Below are 25,839 nucleotides of genomic sequence, written 5' to 3' on the forward strand. Positions count from 1 at the left end.
ATAACTACTCTTCCATCTTTTCAAACTTCCTAAAACTTTAAACCTCTAAACTTATAACTTCCTACATTCTCCCCTATTGAATCTATCACTTGCCTATATATCAGTCTAAAGGCGTTCCACTGCCAGCTAAATCCACGGGAGAGTTGCCTAGTCTGACGTCCGGGTGTGGTGAGATGTTTATTTGATTTTGTATTAATTACTTTCTCTGTTGTGTAGAATCATAAAATTACCTTAGTGTATTACAACAATATTGGATAGTTAGATATATGTAGTCAGATACTGTGTTACTGTTAAAAAAAAAAAATTGTTGATTGCCATATTATAAATTTTTCCATATTTCATAATTTATTGAATATTAATAACCAGAGTATCATATATCAAGGGCTTACTTCTTGCAAGCCTATGGCCACGGCATGTAAGAATATAACCTTTGAGATATTCGAAATTATTAATTATTAATAAATTTAATAAATATCATATCATTTAAATTTGTGATTGATGTAATTAGTTAGAGACATTATTAGTGTGTCTTACATTGGTAGGATATATTTTTGATTGTGTGTACCAATATTCATTTATCACCAGTCTTTTGTGTTTTGTGTTAATATATATATAATTTTTGTACATAAATAAATTTTTATATTTATCTATTATAAGGCAAATTTTGTGTGTATGGTACGAAATCATATTGGCTAAAAGAATTCAAGGTATAATAATAAGTGGTGATCAAATTATCAAAGTGTCCAAATTATTGGTTTATTAAATATTTGCCGTATTTTAACGGCTGGAGGCACTGTAATATTTCATCTAAGGGAAAGGGACACGCCCTTTATAAATAATATATATCCTTACATAAACCACCACAACATTCTCCTTCTTCTCATCCTTCTCCTTCTTCTCATCCTTCTTCTCATCCTTCTCCTTCTCCTTCTGCTCATCCTTCTCCTTCTTCTCATCCTTCTTCTCATCCTTCTCCTTCTTCTCATCCTTCTTCTCATCCTTCTCCTTCTTCTCATCCTTCTCCTTCTTCTCATCCTTCTCCTTCTCCTTCTCCTTCCTCATCTCCAAGGGCATTTAAATTAAAGGTACAGTGTTCTGCACTAATTTAAAGGCTCTCTGAAGCCTAGAAACCCTTTTTATAAGTTAACTTCGTAGCGAATTAATTCGCATCGAATCAAATTTCTTCCTGAAATTCGCCGAATCAGCCGAATCGAATTTTTGAAAAATTCGCTCATCTCTAGTTGATATGTTTAGCAGATGGGTGGAAGCGTTTGTCACTAATAAAGAAGATGCGCAAACTGTAGTCAGAATTCTTACACAGGAGATAATACCCAGATGGGGATGTCCGCTGCAGATAAATTCTGATAACGGACCAGTTTTTGTGGCCAAGGTATGTCAAGATTTGGTAAAAGTACTTAAGATAGATTGGAAGTTTCATATTCCCTATCATCCTCAAAGTTCGGGTATAGTAGTAAGGATGAACAGGACAATTAAGGATAAGTTGAGGAAGGCCACTGAAGGAACCTATACCCACTGGAAGAAGATGTTACCTGCAATTCTAGCAGAAGTAAGAATGACACCTAATAAGACTACAGGGTTATCTCCTTTTGAAATATTAATGGGAAGACCGTTCCCCACTCCTTGGGCTAGACAGCCACTTATGTTAGAAAGAGGGAACCTTGACCTGGTACAACAAGAATATGTGAGAAAATTGATTCAAACTTTAGATCAGATTGAAAGAAATGTTGCTCGCACCTCTCCTTTATCTTTTCAGGAACCAACACACCTTTTCCAAGTGGGAGATGTCGTAGTGGTCCGCCAACTCGCTAAAGACAAGAAGCAAGGCTACCCCTTTGGACTGCCTACTACGGTGATAGCGGTTACCAGAACGGCTGTTCTGGTGGAGAATTCCCAGTCCTGGATCCATGCTAGTCGAGTGAAGAAGGTGAACCAAACACCTGAGAAACATGAGATGGAAAAAGGAGGTGAAGTATGAGAGAAAAATCCTCGAAGAGTGGGTGAAGTAAGTGAAAAAGGCCCTGAAGATGAAATTTCTTACTGCCCCTCATGGTGCTTTGAAGCTCTGGGTCCTATTGGGCACACTGACTGTGCTCTTTTTCCTGCCAGTATGGATCCTAACTAACTGTATTTATCACCCTGAGGACTTGGGCCTAATAAAAGGTATCTGTGGTCAAGGACTAGTTTTAAATGAGACCCAGATAACCAAATGTGAAAGAAAGTCAAAAAGAAAGTTTTGAAGAGAACAATCCTTTTTCAGGAAAAATGTTGATGATGCAGTTTAAATATGCTTATGCTCAAAAGTCAGGTTATGATAAATGTTGGATATGTAGTAAGTTACATCCTCGCACATATGAAATTCCTCTTCTGGCCGCTCCAGTCAAAATATTTTTGTTAATAAAAGGGAATGTAAGTATTGGTTTGACCAATATTACTTCTAATGCCACCATATCTTTTCCAACTCTGGGAGTCACTCAACTCCCAGATTGGTGTTTTAGACTGGGGAATACTTCCCACAAGGGAAAGGGAATGTGCTCTCAGTCCATATTAAACATATCTGATCCTGGAAGGAGGGATGGAACTTCTTCTGTGAAACTCTGGCAAGTAAATGGTAAAACCCTGAATGAAAGTTTAGAAGGGAAACCAAACAAGAAAAGGTAGATCTATTCTCTACAGGGGATAAGGTTTGGTCATGGTTTCCTACTTACACGGGATGGGGAATAACACTTATGAACAAAATAAATAATTACACAAACATTATTGATGATATACTGGAGAGGAACTCTAAGGACATAGGGTTGCTAAATACTGAGACCAGAGCTATTAGAAAACAGCTGGAGATGCAAGAATTAGCTATTGAAAGTATGAGTGCTGCTCTGACAGGTTTGTGTGAGATGACAGAGGATTATGAATGTGGTACTTGGATATATAATACCACAATGACTCTTCCAGATTATTATGAAATAATAAAGCAACACAGGGAACAGGTAGATGGTTTAATGGAAGAAGCTAGAGCTATAGCAAAAGATGGATGGACTCCTTTTGATTGGTTAGGATCAGATTTGGTTCCATCTTTTCATGGATGAACGGTATCGCTGTAAGCATAGTCATGATATTGTTTTTTTTTTATCTTTATATCTATGTTTTAAATGCTCATTATATTGTATTGCTAGAGCTACCAAGCCGCAAAATACAAATGAAGGTTATCTGGCTATGTAAAGAATTGAGATCATGTTCATGATCTCAGAGGGGATTGAAAGGATCTAGATAACCTCCATTTTGTATTATGTACGCCATTTTAAGTATTAAGTTAGCTTTTTGTAGAGATATTAGAAGTTTAATGAAACTGTTTTTGGTTGTTCAAGGATGTATCAACAGAAGGTAACATGACCCTGACAATATCTTTGTCTGGCTGTTTTTCCAGAAAGTTAGCCAAAACAATTTGTACCAAGAAATGTATATGTTATGTTTCATGTAGTTAGCTCATGATGGAAATTTACAAGTTACAGTTTTGAAACTCGCTCCCCCCTCCCTTATTTTATCTGTAGTCTATATAATCTTATTAATGCCTAATAAACTTTGAACATCTCTGAACATAAGCTGTCGTGATTTCCGTGTTCAAGGGGTGTTCCCAGAATTCTGCTGATAAACCAGGAATCTCTCCACAGACCGGGGGTCTCTGAGGGGAAAAGAAAATCATTCCTTTCAATCATCTACTCCTTTATATTCACCATAAAATCTATATTAAGACATATAAATACATATATAAGACTGTAATCAACTGTACCCATCTTATTGGGCTCATACTTCTTGGGGATTACCTGGGTGCCATTTTATTCACAAGTACACACATCCTCGCTATATTACTTAAAACCAATCTAGTAATAACTATAACTATCCCCTACTCCTATAAAAAGACAACATTAGAAAAATTGATCTAAAACCCTTATTCTTTATTGATAAGACCTGCTGGCTCCGTGTGTGTGCAAAGAACCCCTCCCCCATGTCTTCTCTCAGCAGAATCTGTCACTCATGCAGGGGCTGTGGCTGAAAGATATGCCTCTATCATTTCAGGAATTTGCAAGGTATGCATTACAAGGAAAAATATCTTGTTTTCTGTACCCAATCCTGTGCCTTCCAGTATATGGCCTGACTGTAAGAATATAAACCGAAACCAAAGCCTCTGTATATATCAAAGAGACAGGTTTGTACACCGTAACAGGAATCTGCACTAAACGTCCATATGTATGGGAGCAAGGTAAGAAATCTTAAGGCTTTTGCATATGGACCACCTGAACCCATTAGTGTAACTGCAGCCATCTCCCAACCAGGAGCAGCATACAGCCTGTCATTTACATGAATGGCTGTGCACTGCTGTACTCATGTGAGAAGCGCACAGCATACAAGCCATTGCAAAATACTAGAAATGTTTCTATTTTTTGCAAACACCCTTATGCTTTACTTGTGTTTACGATAACACCGCATACACACAAATACAGGCTATACGCTGCAGCTGGGTGGGGGAAATATGGCTCCAGCCATGCTGAACGGCCTCAGCTGGCCTGTGTGCAAGAGCCCTTTTGAAGACATATAAAAGTTTGATTTTTCTTTTAAGTATCACAGTGCTTGTTTAATGTATTCTCTTTACGTTTTCCAGTAAGTGGATCACGTACCTTAGTACACCCTTCTATCAAATTCAGTGGGCAGTTTTGTCTGTTGTAATGAAACAGTAATAACATTTTCAGGTTTCTGTAAATAATATGTTTTATTTAAATAATTTATAACAAGGTTATGATTTTATTTATTTAAAACCTAAGTTTAGTTGAAAAAAATATAACAATAAAAATATTTACAGGGACATCATTTACCTTCAGTATGATGTGTCCCTTGTGCTGATATCCACTACTTTGTGTGATGTCTTCCTCCACTGATCCCCACTATCCCCACCACTGTATACAGAGAATCAGAAGGTATGTCAATGGGCACCTGAAACAAGCTAAGCCATACTTGTCCACATGACCTCCGGAATATTTACCCTCCTTCATGACCAGGTCATTTTTTGCTATACGGCACTGCGTTACTTTAACCACTTGCCCTCCAGAGGATTTACCCTGACCGGGCCATTTTTGCGTTATGGCGCTGCGTTATTTTAACTGACAATTGTGTGTTCATGCAATGCTGCACCCAAATGAAATTTATGTCCTTTTTTCCCACAAATTGAGCTTTCTTTTGGTGGTATTTGATCGCCTGTGCGTTTTTAATTTTTTTCGCTATAATAAAAAAAAGACCAACAATTTTGAGAAAAAACAATATTTTTGACTTTTTGCTATTAACCTCCCTAGCGGTATTCCCGAGTGTAGCTCGGGGTAGAGTTTCAGTACCAAAAGCGGTAACCCCGAGCTACACTCGGGTTTACCATGCAGCGTTGCACAGGGATTCACTGCAGCGCTTACCTTGTCTTGCGCTCCCGCGATGCGTCCCCTGCAGCATCCCCGGCCATCTCCTCCGGCCGATGCCAGCATCTGGCTTCCGTGTTCCGGTCCCTGTGACGTCGGGATGTACGGGCGCTGGAACTGGCGGCAAATTTGAAATTTTTAAAAAATTTCATTTTTTTTTTTAATTATTATTACATAGTAAAACATTGCTGTTTCAAAGCATTTCACATACATTTTGTCCCTACTGCTTTGTCCTGTGCCCTGCCTGCATTTTCACTGTTCTTTCTGCCTGGAAACTTAGAAAAGTCCATGGCATCCAAAAAATGTCCCTTTATGTCAAAATCGGTTTAAACCGACTAGAGAAAAGCGATAGTAAATCAGAACCACTTGCAGAATTGAGTGATGATTCGTGGGGAAATTCGTCATCAGACACTGAAAACGATTCTGCGACTTTGCTCAGTGATGTGCGAACTTGGCGCTATATTTCAAATTTCAGTGTTTTTGGTTTGATTATATTATTGAATTAAATTTATTATTATTATTATATTGTTATTTTTTATGATTATTTATTAAATTATAATTTATGATTTAGTGTTTCAAGTTTTACCATATCCGGAATGTTTACTAGACTCTTGTTCGGGCAGATTTCAGTGAGTTATTCCTAAATTACAGGCCTACAATAAAAAAACTACATATTTCCATGCAAAAAAATGGTACCGCTTTCAGCACCAAAAATCTGAAATAATCATACCGCTAGGGAGGTTAAACATGTCCAGTAAAAAAATTAAAAAATCATATTTTGATATATAGCGGTATATATACTGGGATTTTTTCTTTTTTTACTAGTAATGGCGGCCTTCGGTGACTTATAGCAGGACTACATATGCAATAAAATATTTTTAAAAAATCTAATTTCCTCATAAATTTAGTCCAATATGTATTCTTCTACATATTCTGCTACATATTTTTGGTAAAAAAAAAATCAAAATAATAATATTTTGATTGATTTACGCAAAAGTTTGGTTTATAAACTAGAATTTTTATTTATTTATTTTATACTAGTAGTGGAGGCAATCAGTGACTCATAGTGGGATCGCGAAATTGCGGAGGACAATCTAACACTAACTGACACTTTTGTGGGTACCAGTGACACTAATAAAGTGATCAGTGTTAAACATATACACTGTCACTTTACTAATGACACTGGCTGGGAAGGGGTTAAACATCTAGTGTGATTGAAGGGTTACCTGTGTGCCTAGCCAGTGATTTTGTGTTTACTTTTACATGCTTTTACTAAGAGATGTAATGGATTTTATTGCCTGCTTTGCAGGGAAACAATATCCAGAACATCACCGCTGACAGAACACACCTTGCTTACATAGGCATAACTGTATATATGCACATGATAACACATTTATTTATATTTAGTGTGTCTGTAGTCTGATATATTTCTGAATTCCTGCATACATCTTGAATTTATTTTAAGTTCTTCCTAAGGGAATATTTTAAGCCTTTATGAAAAACTTGTATTTCCTCTATTTTAGAACGCTTAAATTCCCTCCCCTAATGTTCTATTTTTCTTTTGATATTTCTTCCCCACTGTACATCGCCACCTCTTTCTGGGATTCTTTCTATCCTGTTTTCCCACTGATCTTGATTGTATGTCCATGGGTATATCTGATTGGGGATTCTTGTTCTACATATTTTTCTCTCAGGGGGGCAAACCTGTTACTTAGGGATGTCTGGGTCTGTATTTTGTATTCTTTTGGTTATTCCCATACACATTTTTTTATCCCTCCCCCTTTCCCTTATCAAGGGGTTTCTGTTGAATGTCCTGTCTGCTTCTCCCCTTTCCAAATGTTTCCATTCATTATGCTAGGTCCAGTTACACTTCTCAGGGTCCTATAAGGGGTATTTTCAATTTCTCTAACTTGTACTTCTCCTGCTGGTTTTTCTGGGGTGGTGTTTACCAAAATTGGTTGACTTCTCATTATTTTACTTTGTCACCTAAAGACTTGCTTATTTTTAAAGTCATTCATGTCCTTCTGAAATGTTTTCCTTTTTCTATTTCCTTGATCAGATTTTTCAAGATAATTATTTTGAATATTGGAATAATCTGCTAGCTCCTTAAACGGTAAGTTCATCTTTTTGAAAAAAAAAAAAAGCACATTTTGTTTATGGGTAAAAAAGCGCATTTATTTATTTTTTCTAAGGAGCCTGCAGAGCATTGCACCCAGGATCAGAAGATCGCAGATTAAATGTCAGGCTCCTGTAGACTCTCAGCATAGTTGTCTGCCTGTACCTTGTAAGGACAGGCAGTTACCCAAGTGCAGGAAGAACTGATAGACTACAAGACCGCTCACCAGCACCCTCGCAGTTCATTGAGAACTACAAGTTGTCAGCCACAACTGATCATGGTACTTGTAGGCATTCATTCACAGGAAACTGTGACTGTATGACATAGCCATGTGGGCGAAGCCTCGCATGATTGGGTTATTTTCAAATTGTGACAGCGGGTGCAGGGAGAGGGTCCCCCGCCTGCTGTCACAGGGAGGGAGGGGACGGGGGAGAGGCTGCAGGAGCTGGAACATGTTACATATTCCACCCTATAAACCGGTGGAACACGTAACATGTTCTGAAGGTGAACTTATCCAAGGGCTCAAGTACTCCTATATTTGTGTTTTTATTTTTGGCATTTTCCTTTGTTTCCTCTTCAATAATATTTGTATAACTTTCCTTCCTTTGTTACTGAAGAAAGTATACCACTCCTCTATGAGTCATCATTGTTTATAGGTTTATTCCATTGTAATCTTCTGGGAACTATTTACTCTTTGATGAACCGGTCTATAGTGAATAAATCTCACCACAAATTAATCTTTTTTTCTACATAATGGGAACTAATTTCCAAAAATGCCCTCCAAATCTCCTACTTTTTTATTGTGAATAGATAAACCTTATACAATTTCCTAAAATTGTATGTATTAATTATTATTATAGTCCATGACTGATAAATATCCCCAGAAGATAGGTTATGGTTATAAAAAGAAACTGTATGAAGGATGAAGACTACAATGAACAAGCAACTAAGCTGGGGAATATGTTTGAGGATAAAGATATAATAAAGAGTTCAATACAGGCCAAATAAAAAAGTATAAGATATGGACAGGAATGATTTAATAAAGGATAAAAATAAACAGGATGACCAGTTTGAGACAGCCATTGTATTAAATTACAGTATACAGCATAGGAAAAAACATTGGGCTATTTTAAAAATGGACTGACATCTGATGACTGTTCAGGTGGGATTTGATGACCCCAGACAAGCTCAAATGTATATATATGGGCTCCAAAAGGCCTGGTTGAAGTTAAAAGTGTTTTACACCCTCCATTAAATAAACAATTCACCTTCTTTAAAGGAAAAGGTCTATTTGTTTGTGGAAGATGCTATGGTTGTTGTAGAGTTAGGAATAATTTAAAGAGAGGAAGTTTTAAAGCCTTCTCCACTGATAAGGAGTATAGAATCAGAGACATTTTATGTTGTCACACTGAAGGGGTAGAATATGTACTCCAATGCCCTTGTGGACTGCAGTATGTGGGGCTGACTAAGGACCCCTCAAAACAGATTAAGGGACATTTGTATGTTATTGCAACAGGTTTGAAACAACACAATATTTCCAAACACTTATTGCACCATAATAAGGACCCTAGTAATTTTGGAGTTTTTAAAAATGCAGAAAGCATTAGAGGAATAGCTATAAAAGAAAGGAACTGTTTAAAAAAGAACCCATGTGGATGCATGAAAACACTTGCACCCAAAAGATTAAATATGCAATTTAATCTTAATTGTTTTATCAATGATTTCTTTTTAAAACATGTAAAAAAATTTAAGATTTGTTGTCATTCTGCAGAATGAACACTAGGGGGTGATTCTATGCACACATATGGAGACAGCAGATCCTATCAATAGAGAATAGTTTTAGATGGTTATTTTTAACGTCAACTTTTTATAAGCATAGGGGTAACAAATAGTTATTTTTAGTATAAATAGGTTTTAAGTGTAGTACTACCCCCTTAGGAGTCACTAGAAGATTCAGGTCCCCCTATAGTCCTGCACAGACAGGCATCACACATCTTCACCAAGATTTGCATTCAGAATCAGAAATCAGTCCTTGAGCTTTGATTTTGTTGTTCTATTTAGGGGATTTGAACTGGAATATGGTTAGGGGTATACAGGATGCCCAGGCTCTGCACTACAGTCTCTGTTGGAGAGCTAGCCAGCGTCTCTTTGGTATACCACTCCAGATTCTAGAAGAACTTCTCCTCTTCACATAGCAATCTGGATGCATCCCTGAGCAGGGGATCTGGTTCATGCCACTTTAAAAGATGAACAGTCACTGGTAGATAGCTAATCTGGTTATCCACCAGAGTGCTCCTTCCCCTCTCTGCCCAGGGGGTGCAGGTGTACTCACTCAGATCCTTTTCTGTACCACTTGTGGATTGGTGGCTGCTACCAGGCCAATCAACTGGGCCACTCCTTCCCTGCCATACAGGTGGTCCACTCTCTGGGGGCTGGTGAGTTCTGAGCTTTCTTCCTTTCCAGCTCAAGGCCTGCAGGTAGGCCCCAATCCACTGGGCCCCCTCACAGCCTCCTTCTTTCAGCCTCACATCTTCCACCCAAACTCTCCTCCAACTCTCCACTCTCCCCAGTTCTGATTCCTACCACTGAGCAGGCTCTAACACTTTTAAGGGTGGCCAGCCACTTGCCAACCTCTTGTTGGGGATTGCCGAGGATCCCTCAAAAGTGCAACCAGCCACTCCTCAGATCCACCCACAGCCTCTAAGGCCTTCCTCCAAAAGCCCTAGAGCAGGGGAAAATTCCAGAGGGGTTGGCCTGCAGAGTCTTTCAGCCCTGACCACAACTTGACCCCTCTCTGGCTATTACACCTGGGCTACTGCTCATCCCCTGTCTAACCATTGGAGTCTAGTTCCCCCTGGCTAAACTAGGAGGGTGCTACATAGGTAATATAGAAAGGATGTTTATGATTGCTAATAAAACCATCAATAAAATGGTTCCCAGGTAATCCCAAAGTTATATGAACACAATAAAAAAGGTGTGGTTGAGTACAGACTTTTACAGTGTATGTTTTTATAGGTCTTAATACGGTTTTTTTATTGAGAATATAAAGGAGTAGGTGAAATACCTGTGGTTAAGTTTATGCAAATTATTCAGTAAGCATAACTAATAGGTGTGCAGTTGAGAAGGAATAGTCTCCAACAAAAAGGCATCAGGTTCTGGTGATGGAAGAGCTACAGTATATAAACATGGATGCTGTTACTCAATCCTGACCCCATGATGAAGTCATGTGACTGTGATGAAATGCATAGGGAAGAGCTTGGGTAACATCATTGCACATGGACAAGGAAGTTACTGCAATTACAGGTAACTATACCGATACTTGCTTAACATTGAGCTGACATTTTATATGTTGTTGTATATCTGAGTGCACTGAGGAGTAGTGCAGAGGACAGTGTTTTATGGATTTGAATACATTTGGATTTTTTTTTTTAAATAGGAAAACACTATGTAGTCTATTTTGTGCTTTGCTTTGAGTGTAGAGAACTGGATATCTGAAAGCTCTGGACCCCAGAAAGGCCTTTTATGATCTCTATAATGTGTAGGTCATATTGTTATGAGAAAGCACATCTAAAGTGGAGCACACAGTTGTGGTGTGAAGTGTATCACAGAGGAGGTTTGAACAAAGTGATAAGAAGATTGTCTACATAGAATTTCCAGTACATGGGACTTATTATTTTGTTAAAAAAGGTACATAATGTGTTTGTGTGATCACATGGAAGACTGAGGATTATTCACAAAATTAGCACATAGAGGAGAATATTTTTCACATATTATTGTTTTCATTTGTCCTTAGTTGGTATATACAGGTGAAACTCGAAAAATTTGAATATCGTGCAAAATTTCATTTATTTCAGTAATGCAACTTAAAAGGTGAAACTAATATATGAGATAGACTCATTAATTACATGCAAAGCAGGATAGTTCAAGCCGTGATTTGTCATAATTGTGATGATTATGGCTTACAGCTCGTGAAACCCCAAATCCACAATCTCAGAAAATTAAAATATTCTGAAAAGGTGCAATATTCTCTGCTCAAAGTGTCCCACTCTAATCAGCTAATTAAGCCATAACACCTGCAAAGGGTTCCTGAGCCTTTAAATGGTCTCTCAGTCTGGTTCACAATCATGGGAAAGACTGCTGACCTGACAGTTGTGCAGAAAACCATCATTGACACCCTCCATAAGGAGGGAAAGCCTCAACAGGTAATTGCAAAAGAAGTTGGATGTTCCCAAAGTGCTGTATCAAAGCACATTGATAGAAAGTTATGTGGAAGAAAAAGGTGCACAAGCAGCAGGGATAACCGCGTCTTGAGAGAATTGTCAGGAAAAGGCCATTCAAAAGTGTTGGGGACTTTCAAAAGGAGTGGACTGAGGCTGGAGTCAGTGCATCAAGAGCCAGCACACACAGAGGGATCCTGGACATGGGATTCAAATGTCATATTCCTCTTGTCAAGCCACTCCTGAAAAACAAACAACGTCAGAAGCGTCCTACCTGGGCTAAAGAAAAACAGACTTGGTCTGTTGCTTAGTGGTCCAAAGTCCTCTTTTCTGATGAGAGCAACTTTTGCATCTCATTTGGAAACCAAGGACCCATTGTATGGAAGAAGAATGGAGAGGCATACACTGCAAGATGCTTGAAGTCCAATGTGAAGTTTCCACAGTCTGTGTTGATTTGGGGAGCCATGTCATCTGCTGGTGTTGGTCCACTGTGCTTCATTAAGTCCAGGGTCAACACAGCCGTCTACCAGATTTTGGAGCACTTCATGCTTCCTTCCACAGACGAGCTTTATGGGGATGCTGACTTCATTTTCCAGCAGGACTTGGCACCTGCCCACTCTGCCAAAAGCACCAAAACCTGGTTCAATGACCGTGGGATTACTGTGCTTGATTGGCCAGCAAACTCGCCTGACCTGAACCCCATAGAGAATCTATGGGGCATTGCCAAGAGAAAGATGAGAGACATGAGACCGAACAATGCAGAAGAGCTGAAGGCCGCTATTGAAGCATCCTGGTCTTCCATAACACCTCAGCAGTGCTACAGGCTAATAGCTTCCATGCCACGCTGCACTGAGGCAGTAAGTGCTGCAAAAGGGGCCCAAACCAAGTACTGAGTGCTTAAACTTTTCAGAGGTCCGATATTGTTCTATGTACAATCCTTGTTTTATGGATTTCATGTAATATTCTAATTTTCTGAGATTGTGGATTTGGGGTTTTCATGAGCTGTAAGTCATAATAACAAATATAAAAGAACAAAAGTTAAACCTGTGTGATTAAATATTAAGGTAAAATGGAATAATAACAAGCAAAAGTTGTCCTTTAAAAAATGTAAGACTGAATGGTCACCATCAGCATTCCAAAACTACAAAGAATAACAATAAGAAATGCAAGAGTGCAATAAGGGCAGCTAAAATAGATTATGACAGATACATTTCTTAGGAGAGTAAAAAAAAAAAACTTTTTCAAATATATTAATAGTAAAATAATTCTAGGAAACATATTGGCCCCATAAAAGATAAGGGGAAGTTGGCCACACACATAACAGGGAGAAGAAAACTGCATTAAATAAATTCTTCTCCTCAGCTTGTATGAACGAAAGGTAGGAGTATAAAAAAGAAAGGCAGTAATGTTAATAACATCATATTGAAAGTATACTTATGACTGACAGAATCCAGTGTTCAAAAAGACTAGAAAAACTTAATGTGAATAAATCACCAGGACCGGACGGCTTACACCTGAGAGTCCCCAAAGAATTTAATTGTGTCATTGCCTAGCCTTTGTTCCTTAATGTTAAGGACAACTATCTGACTGAAATGATAACACGTAACTGGCAAAATACAAGTGTGACAAAAATATTCAAAAAGGGCTAAGATATATACCCAGGAAACTACAGACCAATCGGCCTAACATCGATAGTATGTAAACTACCGGAAAAATGATAAGGGACCATATCCACATATTTGCTGATGAAAATAGTATCATTAGTAGTAACCAACATGGATTTATGTATGACCATTCTTGCCAGACCAACCTTCTGCGCTTTAATTTGCAGAGAGGAAGGCCTGTGGACGTAGTGTATCTAGATTATGACACAGTACCCCACATATGCCTAATTTGCAAATTAAGGTATTCTGGCATGATGAGATTATATATACTTGGATAGAAAATTGGTTGCAGGAGCTTTTCCAGAGGAGCAAAGGATTAATGGAATATATTCTGAATGGTCTAGAGTTGTGAGCGGTGTGCCCCAGGACTGTACAGGAAACAATTCAGTTTTCTTGCTCATAAAGGTTGGAATAAATAGTTCAGTCTCAGTGTTTGCTGATGATACAAAGCTAAGCAGGGCAATACCCTCACAACAGGACATAGCAATTTTTCAAGAAGCCATGGATAAAATAGAGAGATGAGCAGATGGGGTTTGATATTGAAAAATGTAAAGTAATGCATTTGGGAGCTAAAAATATGAATGCAAGTTACTCGCTAGGGAAGAATCTTTGAGGGAATCAAGCATGGAAAGGGATCTGGGGATCCTATTAGATCACAAACTCAGCAATAGTGTGCGAAGCTGCTGCAAGCATGGCTAGCAGGCTATTATTTTGCATTAAAAATGGTATTTACTCAAGAGATTAAGCTATAATTCTACAACTTTACAAAACTCGGTTCAGCCATATCTTAAGTATGCCGTCCAGTTCTTGTCGTCAATCTCAGGGAGTATGTGGTTGAACTGAAGAGAGTCCAGAGAAGGGAAACAAAGCTAATAAGGGGGCTGGAGGACATCAGTTATGAGGAATGACTACAAACATTAAACTTATTCTCCCAATATCACAATATAAAAATCTTTAAAGAGGCACTATGTCATTGGGAGAACATTGTTTAATCTTAAGGCTATCAAGAAGACATGCTGCCATACATGGATAAGAAGTGGTTCAATCCTAAAGTGTGTAAAAAGGTTCTTTACTGTTAGAGCAGTATGACCAGATGCCACATATTCCATCACATTTTGAATGCCATCAAATCCATTATCCCATTAAAATGCAAATACCCCACTACTCCCTCAGTTTCACTATAGCTTTGTAAAGTGGAGGCTATTAGGCGTATTCAAGATCTGGTCATCTCATCCCAGAATAAACAGGAAGTATACAGGAACTCTTGGTTTCACTAGATCAACTTTATATTTTCAGAAGAAGGTAAAACTCTTCTGGCAGGATATTCCTAAACTTTATTGTTAAATCTCATCACACCCCTGAGAGAAGGCTTTCTCCATACCCCACTTTTTTTCTCTTTTTTCCCCTCCTTTTAATCAACCCGAGACCCAGATCCATTATCCCTTTATCCTAAGGTTGCAATTAGTCCCTGTTTCCCAGGGATTTACCATCTTCATCCCAGGTGGTCTGCTCCTGGAAAAGGGCATTCCTGGCAGAAATAACATAAAAGTAAAAAAATCTGTGCTGGAGTGTTTAAAAGAAAAAGCAGCCACTAAACAAATGTGATACCAATAGCTAGAAAAAAATGAAAACAAAAAGCAGCACTAAATCACATTAGGTGTACTCATCCTATATATGAACATAACATATGCACCAGGGAATTAAATTATTCCATATAGGACATATTTCAAAAAGTGAAAAATAAAGTCCCAAAGTGAACAAAATTTAAAGCAAAGTCCTTTCACAATCCAAATTACAGTGCTTTGAAAAAGTATTCATACCTCTTTTCCACAAATATTCCACATTTTGTCATGTTACAACCAAAAACGTAAATGTATTTTATTGGGATTTTATGTGATAGACCAAACACAAAGTGGCACCTAATTGGGAAGTGGAAGGAAAATGATAAATGCTTTTCAAAATTTTTTACACATAAATATGTCAAAAGCGTGGCGTGCATTTGTATTCAGCCCCCCGGAGTCAATACTTTGTAGAACCACCTTTCACTACAATTACAGCTGCAAGTCTTTTTGGGTATTTCTCTACCAGCTTTGCACATCTACAGAGGGACATTTTTGTCCATTCTTCTTTGCAAAATAGCTCAAGCTCTGTCAGATTGGATGGAGAGCGTCTGTGAACAGCAATTTTCAAGTCTTGCCACAGATTCTCAATTGAATTTAGGTCTGGACATTGACTGGGCCATTCTAACACATGCATATACTTTGATCTTCAAAGCTTGGGATATGTCCAAAGCTTGGGATATTTTTTTCTAACCTAACCATTCTGTAAACTTCTCCACAACTTTATCCCTGACCTGTCTGGCGAGTTCCTTGACCTTCATGATGCTGTTTGTTCACTAATATTCTCTAACAAACCTCTGAGGGCTTCACAGAACAGCTGTATTTATACTGAGATTTAATTACACACAGGCGGACTCTATTTACTAAATAGGTGACTTCTGAAGGCAATTGGTTTCACAAGATTTTAGTTAGGAGTATCAGAGTAAAGAGGGTTGAATTCAAATGCACACCACATTTTTCAGATATTTATTTGTAATACATTTTGAAAACCATTTACAGTTGTGTTCAAAATAATAGCAGTCAGACATCACTAACATGATCAATCACTGTTTTTTTTAGAAATGATATTTCTACATGGCAAATAATTTACTAGCAGGTGTAGTAGAGTAATAGAAATCCAACAGACCCAACAGTCATGACATGCATGCTGCTGATTCTGTGTAATTGAATCACTAATTGAAAGGGGTATGTTCAAAATAATAGCAGTGTGGAGTTCTATTAGGGAGGTCATTCATTCTTTGAAAAACAGGTGGCAATTATTGCCCTTATTTAAGGAAGGAAGGCAGCAAATGTTGGTTACATGCAGGTTACAGTGCATTTCTCTCTGAAATTCTGAGGAAAATGGGTCATTCCAGACATTGTTCAGAAGAACAGCGTACCTTAATTAAAGAGTTGATTGGAGAGGGAAAAACATATAAAGAAGTGCAGAAAATGATAAGCTGCTCAGCTAAAATGATCACAAATGCTTTAAAATGGCAACCAAAACCTGAAAGATGTGGAAGAAAGCGAAAAACTACCATTCAAATGGATAGAAGAATAGCCAAAATGGCAAGGACTCAGCCAACAATCAGCTTCAGGAAGATCAAAGAAGGTCTAAAGTTACCTGTGAGTACTGTTACAATTAGAAGACGCCTATGTGAAGCCAAGCTATCTGCAAGAAGCCCCCGCAAAGTCCCACTGTTGAAAAAAAAACATGTGCTGAAGAGGTTACAATTTGCCAAAGAGCACATTGACTGGCCTAAAGAGAAATGGCACCACATTTTGTGGACTAATGAAAGTAAGATTGTTCTTTTTGGGTCTAGTGCCCGGAGACAGTTTGTCAGACGACCCCCAAACACTGAATTCAAGCCACAGTACACTGTGAAGACAGTGAAGCATGGTTGCGCAAGCATCATGATATGGGAATGTTTCTCATACTACGGTGTTGGGCCTATTTATCGCATACCAGGGATCATGGATCAGTTTGAATACATCAGAATACTTGAAGAGGTCATACTGCCTTATGCTGAAGAGGAAATGCCCTTGAAATGGGTGTTCCAACAAGACAACGACCCCAAACACACCAGTAAATGTGCAACATCTTGGTTCCAGACCAACAAGATTGACGTTATGGAGTGGACAGCCCAATCCCCGGATCTTAATCCAATAGAAAACTTGTGGGGTGACATCAAAAATGCAGTTTCTGAGGCAAAACCAAGAAATAGAGAAGAACTGTGGAATGTAGTTTGTTCTGTCCCCACATGAAGGCGAATGAAGGTATAACTGATAATGGCTGTGTAACTTCCTACCTTCGTATCCAAGCAGTGGAGCAGACCGGAGTGGCAGATGCTTAGGTTAGATGGATCCAAACGTATACACGGGAATGAAATCAGCGTGGGTTTATTTGATCCAAATACAGGGATAAACAGTGATACAATACTGTAAGGTGGTAGAGGTATTTATGCTGTCCTGTGATATCTTTCCTGAGGCTAACTGCTGGTCAAAAACTGATGCCTTCACAAGCCCAGGGTATTGAATGTCCTGTCACACAGCTATGAAGCACATAAAAATGGCTGCAGGAAGTGACACAACCAAGGCTGCTAAAAACCACGCCCAGCAGAGGAAACTGACTAACAAGAGCAGAGGCATGCAGCATGCAAATTCTGGCCAGCAGATGGCAGCAACAGATCAATGCATAGAAACAACATGGTGAAATAAGAATTGGTAATACAATGCAATGCACAGTTAAATAACAAATATGAGGAGAACAGCACACTCCCCGTCTGAAATTCCATAAGGGATTTCACTATGATGAATGTCCATAAAATATAAAACAACCTGTAACAAAGAACATGTTAGAATGCAATAAACATAACAATATAGTAGATTCCGAGTTGGAATAGGGAAGATCCACAAAGTTCAAGTTCAGTAGAGTTCACCCGGCAGGACCGTTCTCGATGGGTAGTATCAAAATGAGCTCGTTAATTGGCCTTGCGAACGTTTTAAGCTCACCCTTTCTGAAGATCTTCAACTCCACTTTCTGGACCTTGCCATCCTTGCTAGGAAGAACCTTTGTAATTAGTCCCATAGGCCAGTCAATCCGTACGGTATGTTGCTCCTTCATCAACACGAGGTCACCTTCTTTCAAGTTTGGTTTGTGGTGTTGCCACTTTCTTCTTCCTTGAAGAATACTGAGATACTCCTTTCGCCACCTGTTCCAGAAGTAATCAGCTAGGTATTGCACACGTTTCCAGTGTTTTTGGTAGATATTCGCATGAGTAAATTCTCCACTAGGCATTAGCGTATTCTCAGTTTTTTGGGTAAGTAGGATAGCTGGAGTCAGTACGGCTGGTGTTTCAGGATCCATACATACTGGCACAAGGGGTCTAGAATTGATGATGGCTGAAACTTCAGCGAGAAGGGTGACTAGAGTCTCATGTGTGAGTCTTGAAGAGTTTACATCCATCAACATAGAATTCAAGATGTTGCGTGAGATCCCGATCATTCTCTCCCAGGAGCCCCCCATGTGGGAACTATGAGGAGGATTGAAAATCCAGGTGCAACTTTTTTCCGCCAAGTGATCTTGAATGGGCTTGGTGTCGATGTTCAGTTCTCTACAGGCTCCAATGAAGTTGCTTCCACGGTCAGACCTCAACTGTTTCACTGGTCCTCTGATTGCAAAGAACCGTCTTAAGGCATTAATAAGGCTGGATGTGTCCATGGATTCTATGACCTCTAAGTGAACAGCTCGCACACTCATGCAAGTAAATAGTACAGCCCAACGCTTACTGTTTGTGTGACCGCAGCGGGTCCTGCGTGCGGACACCATCCATGGCCCAACGTAGGTGAAAGGTGGCTCTGTACATAGTCTGTCCGCAGGCAAAACAGCCATTTGTTGGTGTAGTTGTTTTCCTCTAGCTTTGCGACAGTGAACACAGTCATGCAGTACTTGGGCCACACGTTTTTTCATACCTCCAAAGGCCAGCAGACCATAACTTGCCCTCAGTGATTTGCCTGCCCTGGTGTTTAGTCTTTTTGTGGTAGTGTCGGATCAGCAAGACGGTGATATGGTGTTTGCTGGGAATGATGAGAGGATTTTGTTCTGCAACTCCTAGGTGGGCTCGATTCAAACGACCACCAACTCTGAGCAAGCCAAAACTGTCAATAACTGGATTTAAGTTGGCAAGAGGGCTTTTTATTGGAATCTGCTGTTTGTTGTACAAGCACTTCCATTCTACATTGAATTCCCCTTGCTGGACGTGACGTATTATGAGGGACTCACTATGAGAGATGTTCTCCGCAGAGAAGGGTTTATGGCAGACGTGCTAATGAGTATTGTGATAACATTTCGCAATGTGCACTAACCTTGCAACAGTTCTGACGAGTCTCATCCAACTGGAGAAACGTTCAAAGCACTGGCAACCGAGGCTGGAGGTTTGCTTTGTTCCAGTGACCAATGCACTAACTTCAGCGTGGATTTCTGGATCATTATCCGGATCCTGGATGCTGAAAACTTCCTGTACACATTCGTCCGCCTGTCCTAGCAGAAACTCCGGACCTGTAAGCCAAGTAGAGTTAGTAAAGGAACCTACAGACATAGGTCGAGCATGATCTGCTGGATTAAGTTTGGATGGTACATAGTGCCATTGTTCAAGTTTGGAGGACCTCCTGATTCTCTCTATGCGGTTACTGACGTACACATAAAATCGTCTCGTCTGATTGTGGATGTAACCTAAAACGACCTTACTGTCCGTGTAATACTGAACTTCATCTATGTTGACACCTAGTTCTTCTTGTATGAAGTCTGCAATCTCCACTGCTAACACAGTCCCACAGAGTTCAAGTCTGGGAATAGTATGTTTAGGCTTGGGGACTAACTTAGCCTTACCAAAGACGAATCCAACGTGATTTTGCTTGTTAGGTTCTGTGACCTTCAGATAGGCGACCGCTGCTATGGCCTGGAGGCGTCCGAGAACACGTGGAGTTCCTTCTTTACGCTAGAAGTAAGTGAGGTTTTAATATAGCATCTTGGGATGTGGATCTCATCCAAAGCACACAAAGATTGCTTCCAGGCTTCCCATTTTTGCTCTTTATCAGAGGGAAGTGGGGTATCCCAATCCTTCATGGTTTCAGAAAGTTGTCTCAGTAGGGATTTACCTTGTATGGCGATGGGCGCTACAAATCCCAGTGGATCAAATAGGCTGTTTACCACTGATAGGACACCGCGTTTTGTGAATGGCTTGTCTGCACAACTTATTTGAAAACTGAAGGAGTCAGCCGAGAGATCCCATCTGAGGCCCAAGCTCCTCTGCACAGGTGGACTATCCAGTCCCAGGTTAATGTCTTTGAATCCAGATGCATGATCACCTCGCTCGAAGGCTCTCATTACGGTCAGGCTGTTTGAAGCAATTTTGTGTAGTCTAAGTTTAGCTTGGTATAACATACTTTGAGTCATTTTGAGCAGATCGATAGCCGCTTCTTCGATTGGTAGCGATTTGAGACCATCGTCCACGTAGAAGTCTTTTTCCACAAAGTCTTTGGCGTCTGTACCGTACTCAGATTCCCCCTCTAATGTAGTTCTCCAAAGGTCGTAAGTCGCTACGGCTGGTGAAGGGCTGTTTCTAAACACGTGTACTCTCATACGATACTCCATCATCTCTGCGTTGGTGTCGTTCTCCTTGTACCACAGAAACCTAAGGAAATTTAGGTGGTTCTCTCGGACTACGAAACAGTGGAACATCTGTTCAATGTCAGCAGTGATGGCGACAAGCTCTTTCTTGAATCTCATCAGCACTCCGACTAGGTTATTAGTCAGATTAGGACCTGTGAGAAGAATATCGTTAAGAGATACACCTTGATGTTTGGCGCTTGAGTCAAAGACAACCCTAATTTGCTTAGGTTTTCATGGATGATATATAGAGATGAGCGAAGAAATGAAAAATTCGATTCGGCTGATTCGGCGAATTCCAGTGTGAATTCGATTCGATGCGAATTTCTCCGCTACGAAGATGACTTATTTAAAGGGTTTCTAGGCTTCAGAGAGCCTTTAAATTAGTGCAGAACACTGTACCTTTAATTTAAATGCCCTTGGAGATGAGGAAGGAGAAGGAGAAGGAGAAGGATGAGAAGAAGGAGAAGGAGAAGGATGAGAAGAAGGAGAAGGATGAGAAGAAGAAGGATGAGAAGAAGGAGAAGAAGGAGAAGGATGAGAAGAAGGAGAAGGATGAGAAGAAGGAGAAGGATGAGAAGAAGGAGAAGGAGAAGGATGAGAAGAAGGAGAAGGAGAAGGATGAGAAGAAGGAGAAGGATGAGAAGAAGGAGAAGGAGAAGGATGAGAAGAAGGAGAAGGATGAGAAGAAGGAGAAGGATGAGAAGAAGGAGAAGGATGAGAAGAAGGAGAAGGATGATAAGAAGGAGAAGGAAGAGAAGAAGGAGAAGGAGAAGGATGAGAAGAAGGAGAAGGATGAGAAGAAGGAGAAGGATGAGAAGAAGGAGAAGGAGAAGGATGAGAAGAAGGAGAAGGATGAGAAGAAGGAGAAGGATGAGAAGAAGAAGGATGAGAAGAAGAAGGATGAGAAGAAGGAGAAGGAGAAGGATGAGAAGAAGAAGGATGAGAAGAAGGAGAAGGATGAGAAGAAGGAGAATGATGAGAAGAAGGAGAAGGATGAGAAGAAGGAGAAGGATGAGAAGAAGAAGGATGAGAAGGAGAAGGATGAGAAGAAGGAGAAGGATGAGAAGAAGGAGAAGGAGAAGGATGAGAAGAAGGAGAAGGATGAGAAGAAGGAGAAGGATGAGAAGAAGGAGAAGGATGAGAAGAAGAAGGATGAGAAGAAGGAGAAGGATGAGAAGAAGAAGGATGAGAAGAAGGAGAAGGAGAAGGATGAGAAAAAGGAGAAGGATGAGAAGAAGGAGAAGGATGAGAAGAAGGAGAAGGAGAAGGATGAGAAGAAGGAGAAGGAGAAGGATGAGAAGAAGGAGAAGGAGAAGGATGAGAAGAAGGAGAAGGAGAAGGATGAGAAGAAGGAGAAGGATGAGAAGAAGGAGAAGGATGAGAAGAAGGAGAAGGAGAAGGATGAGAAGAAAAAGGATGAGAAGAAGGAGAAGGAGAAGGATGAGAAGAAGGAGAAGGATGAGAAGGAGAAGGAGAAGGATGAGAAGAAGGAGAAGGAGAAGGATGAGAAGAAGGAGAAGGATGAGAAGAAGGAGAAGGATGAGAAGAAGGAGAAGGAGAAGCAGAAGAAGAAGGATGAGAAGAAGGAGAAGGAGAAGGATGAGAAGAAGGAGAAGGAGAAGGATGAGAAGAAGGAGAAGGATGAGAAGAAGGATGAGCAGAAGGAGAAGGATGAGAAGAAGGAGAAGGATGAGAAGAAGGAGAAGGATGAGAAGAAGGATGAGAAGAAGGAGAAGGATGAGAAGAAGGACAGTTCTGTGACAGTTTCTGTCTATTTCTGACAGTTCTGGGACATTCACTCCATACAGCGGTTTCAACCGCTGTATGGAGGGAATGTCATAGAACTGTCAGAAATAGACTATTAATGACAGTTCTGGGACTGTCCTTCCATGCAGCGGTTGAAACATTGTATGTATTTGTTTCCATAAATGGATCCATTTATGGAAACAAATACATACAATGTTTCAACCGCTGCATGGAAGGACAGTCCCAGAACTGTCATTAATAGTCTATTTCTGACAGTTCCATGACATTCCCTCCATACAGCGGTTAAAAGAGCTGTATGGAGTGAATGTCCCAGAACTGTCATAAATAGTCTATTTCTGATAGATCTGGGACATTCACTCCATACAGCTGTTTTAACCGCTGTATGGAGGGAATGTCATGGAACTGTCAGAAATAGACTATTAATGACAGTTCTGGGACTGTCCTTCCATACAGCGGTTGAAACATTGTATGTATTTGTTTCCATAAATGGATCCATTTATGGAAACAAATACATACAATGTTTCAACCGCTGTATGGAAGGACAGTCCCTGAACTGTCATTAATAGTCTATTTCTGACAGTTCCATGACATTCCCTCCATACAGCGGTTAAAACAGCTGTATGGAGTGAATGTCCCACAACTGTCATAAATAGTCTATTTCTGATAGATCTGGGACATTCACTCCATACAGCTGTTTTAACCGCTGTATGGAGGGAATGTCATGGAACTGTCAGAAATAGACTATTAATGACAGTTCTGGGACTGTCCTTCCATACAGCGGTTGAAACATTGTATGTATTTGTTTCCATAAATGGATCCATTTATGGAAACAAATACATACAATGTTTCAACCGCTGTATGGAAGGACAGTCCCTGAACTGTCATTAATAGTCTATTTCTGACAGTTCCATGACATTCCCTCCATACAGCGGTTAAAACAGCTGTATGCAGTGAATGTCCCAGAACTGTCATAAATAGTCTATTTCTGACAGATCTGGGACATTCACTCCATACAGCTGTTTTAACCGCTGTATGGAGGGAATGTCATGGAACTGTCAGAAATAGACTATTAATGACAGTTCTGGGACTGTCCTTCCATGCAGCGGTTGAAACATTGTATGTATTTGTTTCCATAAATGGATCCATTTATGGAAACAAATACATAAAATGTTTCAACCGCTGTATGGAAGGACAGTCCCTGAACTGTCATTAATAGTCTATTTCTGACAGTTCCATGACATTCCCTCCATACAGCGGTTAAAACAGCTGTATGGAGTGAATGTCCCAGAACTGTCATAAATAGTCTATTTCTGATAGATCTGGGACATTCACTCCATACAGCTGTTTTAACCGCTGTATGGAGGGAATGTCATGGAACTGTCAGAAATAGACTATTAATGACAGTTCTGGGACTGTCCTTCCATACAGCGGTTGAAACATTGTATGTATTTGTTTCCATAAATGGATCCATTTATGGAAACAAATACATACAATGTTTCAACCGCTGCATTGAAGGACAGTCCCAGAACTGTCATTAATAGTCTATTTCTGACAGTTCCATGACATTCCCTCCATACAGCGGTTAAAACAGCTGTATGGAGTGAATGTCCCAGAACTGTCATAAATAGTCTATTTCTGATAGATCTGGGACATTCACTCCATACAGCTGTTTTAACCGCTGTATGGAGGGAATGTCATGGAACTGTCAGAAATAGACTATTAATGACAGTTCTGGGACTGTCCTTCCATACAGCAGTTGAAACATTGTATGTATTTGTTTCCATAAATGGATCCATTTATGGAAACAAATACATACAATGTTTCAACCGCTGTATGGAAGGACAGTCCCAGAACTGTCATTAATAGTCTATTTCTGACAGTTCCATGACATTCCCTCCATACAGCGGTTAAAACAGCTGTATGGAGTGAATGTCCCAGAACTGTCATAAATAGTCTATTTCTGATAGATCTGGGACATTCACTCCATACAGCTGTTTTAACCGCTGTATGGAGGGAATGTCATGGAACTGTCAGAAATAGACTATTAATGACAGTTCTGGGACTGTCCTTCCATACAGCGGTTGAAACATTGTATGTATTTGTTTCCATAAATGGATCCATTTATGGAAACAAATACATACAATGTTTCAACCGCTGCATTGAAGGACAGTCCCAGAACTGTCATTAATAGTCTATTTCTGACAGTTCCATGACATTCCCTCCATACAGCGGTTAAAACAGCTGTATGGAGTGAATGTCCCAGAACTGTCATAAATAGTCTATTTCTGATAGATCTGGGACATTCACTCCATACAGCTGTTTTAACCGCTGTATGGAGGGAATGTCATGGAACTGTCAGAAATAGACTATTAATGACAGTTCTGGGACTGTCCTTCCATACAGCGGTTGAAACATTGTATGTATTTGTTTCCATAAATGGATCCATTTATGGAAACAAATACATACAATGTTTCAACCGCTGTATGGAAGGACAGTCCCTGAACTGTCATTAATAGTCTATTTCTGACAGTTCCATGACATTCCCTCCATACAGCGGTTAAAACAGCTGTATGGAGTGAATGTCCCACAACTGTCATAAATAGTCTATTTCTGATAGATCTGGGACATTCACTCCATACAGCTGTTTTAACCGCTGTATGGAGGGAATGTCATGGAACTGTCAGAAATAGACTATTAATGACAGTTCTGGGACTGTCCTTCCATACAGCGGTTGAAACATTGTATGTATTTGTTTCCATAAATGGATCCATTTATGGAAACAAATACATACAATGTTTCAACCGCTGCATTGAAGGACAGTCCCAGAACTGTCATTAATAGTCTATTTCTGACAGTTCCATGACATTCCCTCCATACAGCGGTTAAAACAGCTGTATGGAGTGAATGTCCCAGAACTGTCATAAATAGTCTATTTCTGACAGATCTGGGACATTCACTCCATACAGCTGTTTTAACCGCTGTATGGAGGGAATGTCATGGAACTGTCAGAAATAGACTATTAATGACAGTTCTGGGACTGTCCTTCCATACAGCGGTTGAAACATTGTATGTATTTGTTTCCATAAATGGATCCATTTATGGAAACAAATACATACAATGTTTCAACCGCTGCATTGAAGGACAGTCCCAGAACTGTCATTAATAGTCTATTTCTGACAGTTCCATGACATTCCCTCCATACAGCGGTTAAAACAGCTGTATGCAGTGAATGTCCCAGAACTGTCATAAATAGTCTATTTCTGACAGTTCTGGGACATTCACTCCATACAGCGGTTTCCGGCAAAAAGTGTATGTGCAGAGTTCCTCTATTC

Source organism: Staurois parvus, unplaced genomic scaffold (assembly GCF_062004578.1).
Source record: "Staurois parvus isolate SC_StPar_1 unplaced genomic scaffold, SC_StPar_1.0 ptg000283l, whole genome shotgun sequence".
Taxonomy (NCBI): Eukaryota; Metazoa; Chordata; class Amphibia; order Anura; family Ranidae; genus Staurois; species Staurois parvus.